The sequence below is a fragment of the Myotis yumanensis genome, unplaced genomic scaffold (assembly GCF_028538775.1).
Source record: "Myotis yumanensis isolate MYYU_CA2020_CCGP unplaced genomic scaffold, mMyoYum1.0.hap1 SCAF_2, whole genome shotgun sequence".
NCBI lineage: Eukaryota > Metazoa > Chordata > Mammalia > Chiroptera > Vespertilionidae > Myotis > Myotis yumanensis.
Genome location: NW_027223753.1, coordinates 37,282,019 through 37,287,665, shown reverse-complemented (window position 1 = coordinate 37,287,665; position 5,647 = coordinate 37,282,019). Strand labels below are relative to the sequence as shown.

Below are 5,647 nucleotides of genomic sequence, written 5' to 3'. Positions count from 1 at the left end.
AGTAAGAAGAACATGGCAAAAGTGAAATAATGATTTCAAAAACAGAAATGTTGCCCTGTATTAAATAAGTACCAAGGAGATAAACTTCATAGTGGTAGATGTGTACTCCGTAATGGCAAAATATTCTTCCAGGCTACATTCAGTTTTAAAGACCTTATGACTATGTTGCAGTCAAGTTATTGAACTAAGAATTGTTCAAGAACATTTTGGTCCTGAAGATTCCTAGATTGTTTTCTTCAACTTGTACATGTTATTTCACAATATTTTAATGGCACAGAACAAGTAGCTCATACAAATGAGATAAATTGATTTAACCTCTGTTTTCATAAAATAGCCAGTGATCTGTGTTACATGCTAGCAAAACATCCAAGCTGTACCTTTAGGAAATAGAGACCTAAGTAAATGGTAGCTGCTATTATTACTTCCAGCCCTCCCCTCCTTATTTTCTCTAAGCTCCATTTTTGATACAGTTCAGCGTTTCCCAAAATATGCTCTATGGTTCTCACTTCTGAAAAACATAAGTCAAAGTCCTGAACAAGGCATTAAGGCTTTTCCCAATCTGACCCAATTCTTTTTTTCCAGACTCAACCCTTGCGAGTTTCCACCATGTTGAATTACTCATCTCTTTTCAACAGGTCATGCAGTCATGTTTACCCTTAGCTGGAATTTCCATTCTATTCTTATTTACATGACAGATTTCTATGCATTCTTCAAGACAGCTATGTTGTCATCTCCTCTGGGAAGTTTTCTTTAACCTCATCAGGCAGAATCAGTTGCCCCTCGTTGTTTATCCAGAATGTTATTCAAACTTCTGTTATATTACTGATCACACAATACTGATTTTTGAAATTTCCTTGTTAGGAAGTAAGTAGGAATGTATCTAGCTCTTTCCTAAACCTCCAACCCTGCACAGGACCAGTATACAGTGGGTGAATGAATAAATGTATGCTACTGATTTACACGTGGAGTCACTTAGTTCTCATTTTCCAGGCCAATGAGACTGCAAGCTCCCTGTGGGGAAGAGAGGATTTCTGACTTATTTTCATAATATTGAAAATCATGGCAGGCATTCAGTACTCAATGGAAAAATACCTAATGAATAAAAATAACCAGCTCCCCCACCCACCCTGTTTCCTTCCATGCTTCTTAAGCCCTCACTGCAACTCTTGGAGGGAAAATAGAAACAAAGTATGAGTGTTGGAGGAAGGAAAATGTCATCCCCATCTGCCTGATAAGAATATTATGTAAATTTACAATAGCTAAGATTTGGAAACACCCTAAGTGCCCATCAGCAGATGAGCCAGTTAAAAAACTGTGGTACATCTACACAATGGAATACTACACTGCTGTAAAAAAGAAGGAACTCTTACCATTCGCAACAGCATGGATGGACTTGGAGAGCATTATGCTAAGCGAAATAAGCCAGTCAGAGAACGGTAAATATCACATGATCTCACTCATTTGTGGAATATAATGAACAACATAAACTGATGAAAAGAAATAGATCCAGAGACAGAGAAGCATCAAACAGACCGTCAAACCTCAGAGGGAAGGCAGGGGAGGGATGGGTGGGTAAGAGATCAACCAAAGGACTTGTAAGCACCCATATAAGCATAACCAACGGACACAGACAGTCGGGGGTGAGGGCATGTGCTGGGGGGTGGGAGTGGCCGGAGAAAGGTCAATGGAGGGAAAAGGAGACATATGTAATACTTTAAACAATAAGGAAACAAAAACAAAAAGCAAACAAACAGCCAAAAAGAATATTATGTCAGGCTGGAAGCTTCAAGACTGGGCCTCCAACACCAGATTCTTAGTTCTCTCCGCCCATTTCCTCCGTGGAAAACTCTGTTGCCATGGAGACGACCATTACATTAAGTGGGCACAGTTGGTTGCGACTCAGGAAAGGCCTCTCAGGAAGACAACGGTGCATGGAGACTCTTCACCCTCTCGCCAACCTCCTCATCTATTTACTCGCCTATTCGTGTGTTTACGCATGTTTGTACTTGTTGGCTTACTTTTTTAGTATCTTCGTAGAGTACTAAGTCACAGACCTGCCACCGGGGCACACAAAGTCTTATAAGCGTCCAAGGTAAGACCTAGGCTCCGCGGACCACTGGCTGGGAAGGGCTGAGGGGCGGGGTTCCCGCTGTTACCAGAAGCCCCTTCGCGGCGGGGGGGGGGGGGGGGGGGGGGGGGGGGGGGAGGCGCGCAGTGCGATTCTCACTTAAACTCTCGCGAGTGGGCTTAGGGCTTCACTCCAACCCAACCAGTAGGGGCTGCGCCTGCGCGGTTGGGGTGTGGGCGGAAACCCTCTAGGTGAGGGCTGGGCCACCCGCTTCCTCTGACCGTTGGTGGGGCGGTCGCGGGGAAGCTCACTACGCATGCGCACCTGCTCCTGCGGGAGGACAGAGACCGCAGGGACTTGTGTGCTCAGAGGAGAGGGGCCATGTGTGACAGCGGCGGCATCCCACCCCTGCACGCAACGAGTGGGCGCAGAAGCAAGCGGGCGGCGGTCTCGGTGGAACAAAGCTATGAATACGGCTCCCCGAGGTACCTGCTCCTATGCGGCCTGGGCGGGATGGTGAGCTGCGGGCTGACGCACACGGCCATCGTGCCGCTGGACCTGGTCAAGTGCCGCATGCAGGTGGACCCGGGCAAATACAAGAGCATCCTGAGCGGCTTCGCGGCGACGCTGCAGGACGACGGGCTGCGCGGCCTGGCCCGAGGCTGGGCCCCCACCTTCCTCGGCTACTCCATGCAGGGCTTCTTCAAGTTCGGCCTCTACGAGGTCTTCAAGATCCGCTACGCCGAGCTGCTGGGCCCGGAGAAGGCCTACGAGTGGCGCACCGGCCTGTACCTGGCCGCCTCGGCCAGCGCCGAGTTCTTCGCCGACATGGCCCTGTCGCCCATGGAGGCGGTGAAGGTCCGCGTGCAGACGCAGCCGGGCTACGCCCGCACCCTGCGCGCCGCGGCGCCGCGCATGTACGGCGAGGAGGGCCTGTGGGCCTTCTACAAGGGCGTGGCGCCGCTCTGGATGCGGCAGATCCCCTACACCATGATGAAGTTCGCCTGCTTCGAGCGCACCGTGGAGGCCCTCTACAAGTACGTGGTGCCCAAGCCTCAGAGCCAGTGCACCAAGGCCGAGCAGCTGGCCGTGACCTTCGTGGCCGGCTACATCGCCGGCGTCTTCTGCGCCGTCGTGTCGCACCCGGCCGACTCGGTGGTGTCCGTGCTGAACCAGGAGAAAGGCAGCACGGCCTTGGAGGTCCTCCGCAGACTGGGGCCGGGCGGCCTGTGGAAGGGCCTGTTCGCCCGCATCATCATGATCGGCACCCTGACGGCGCTGCAGTGGTTCATCTACGACTCGGTCAAGGTCTACCTCAAGCTGCCTCGCCCTCCGGTCCCTCAGCCGCCCGAGTCCAAGAAGCAGAAATAGGCGCGGATGGGTCCTGCGTGGTCGCCGCCGCCCTGGGCCCGCACCGCGGTCCAGCGGGAGATGGTGCTCAGACATTCTCAGTGTGTGAAATGTTAACGTGTTGGTTTTTGGTTTTTTTGGAGAGGGGATTTCACGTGCAGTATTTGTTCTCTTTAAATTATTGATTCCTTTTTGGCAATCCAGCGGGGTTTGGGGGTTTGAACCATTATCTTTGGGGGAGTTGGCGTTGGTGGCTTTAACTCAATCGTTTTTTCAAGTTAGAGGGGGGAAATCTCTTAACAGGAATTAATGTTAGGTAATTTCGTGTCTTTAGATTGTATCTGCTTTGACTCGCCATCCAGTGGGGATTATCCAAGCATCACTGCTGAATAGCCTACTAATGAGGTTCTGAGGTCATCACAACTATGCGGGAGAGGGAACCAATTAAAATTCTGCTACATGGTATGCATCTCAATAGAAATCGGGCACCTATTGAATAGATGAAGGACTCATTCCATATTTCCTGTTCATGTCCATTACAGGTAAAAGCTATTGAAGGTTAAATTGTGACTCAGTGCTCCCAAGAATGTATTCATTGTTTTCAGAGACATGACAGGAGATGAAATGACATGAGCATTTTCTCATTTGCTTTGTCCAATTCTCTTCCTGATGTTGCCAGTTAGGACAGAGCTCTCTCCAGGAAGTGCTACAATTGGATCAATGTGGAAAACCAAAATGAGATGAAGGGCAGGCTTTGGGAATAAGTATGTAGAGAAAAGCCTCTGTTCTCTATTATTTCTTCTGTGTAACAGCTTTCAACAGTCATACATCCAAAGAAGATCACACCACCCTAACATTAACACACACAAAACCCGACAAATTCCAACAATTATTTTGTTGAATTTTAAAGAATGGTTTTGGTGACTTTGGAAGGAAAAAAAATCTCGCTTTTAATGTAACAAATTCCATTCATTTAATTTGGTAGACATTTCAGTGATCTTTACAGTGATTGAGGTTCATAAGACACATTTTCAGTTTTTTGTAGTCTTCACATCTCTAGAGGAATAAAATTAGTGAAATTCTGTGAATTAGAGATGTTTGTAAAATGTGAATAAGAAATAAACATCACTCTGTTTTATATAATTTACCAAAATGTTACTTGATTGCCTTAACAATTTGTGTTAAAGACTACAAACTTAGAATATGTTAGTGTTTTAACTATTTGATAAGTTGTTTAATGGTTAACAGAAGTTTAAAAGTGTCTAGATTTAAATAAGTGTGTCATGGTTGGATAATAAAGAACTTAGAGGAAAAATGTCAGAACTTGTGAATGAGAATGGAATTAAATTTATATTTAGTGCTTCTATGTTTACTTATTATTGGGGAGGGAACAAGGGAAGGGTCACTATCAATTGTTAAGACACTTTAGCTTTCTTTAGGTAGTTAGTGTCCAGGTTGTTGTAAATAATAGTTCTCAGTGAAGAAGAATGATAAACATTTCAAGGAACTAAATTGTGCAGGTTCATGTTTGCAAGACTTTAAAACAAATATATTTCCATCTAGTGTTGTCTTATAAAATGTAGGACATTTCTTTGGTCAACAATTTATTAAGTAAAGTATTTTCTATCAGTAATATAATTTAGGGGATTACCACAAAAATCTATGGAGTTTCAAAGTAGTAAGAGATCACTTGTTCTGGTCTGTGGTATTTCATGATTGTTCTGTTGCCAATACGATGTAATTTCTATGTATGTTTAGAGAAGTATAATCTAAGGAAAAACTGTTGACCATGATTCTGGCTGTCATGGACATGGTCAAGAAAAGGGGTTTGCTTAATTTGTGTCAACTGTTTTCATATTTAGTCCCCAGATTTCTAGTCACCATTTTTTGATGGTGGTAGTTTACAAATGTTTGTCTGATAGGAACCAGGATAGCTAATAATGAAGAATAAAAGGTAATTTAATTAAAGAAAATGTGAGTTCAGAATCATTAGGGATTTTTTTTTCTAGTTATCATTTGGGACACCTAAAATTTCTATTTTACCTTGTTTATAATAATTACTCTGTGAAATCATGCACCTCTATTAGAAAAGCCATAGTATACATCTGGTATTGTCAGACATTTTATATTTAATTTCTGAATCCTTGCAGTAGTCCATTTTATATACTCAGAGGCTATACTTGCTCACAGTCATATAGCTAAGTGATACAGTCTGAATCAGAGTTCACA

At 44.9% G+C, this 5,647-nt stretch overlaps 1 pseudogene; it reads left to right on the top strand.

The window, feature by feature from the left end:
* The first annotated feature begins 2,449 nt into the window (after window positions 1-2,449).
* LOC139001803 (solute carrier family 25 member 3 pseudogene) lies at window positions 2,450-4,427 on the top strand (annotated as a pseudogene).
* The last annotated feature ends 1,220 nt before the right edge of the window (window positions 4,428-5,647 follow it).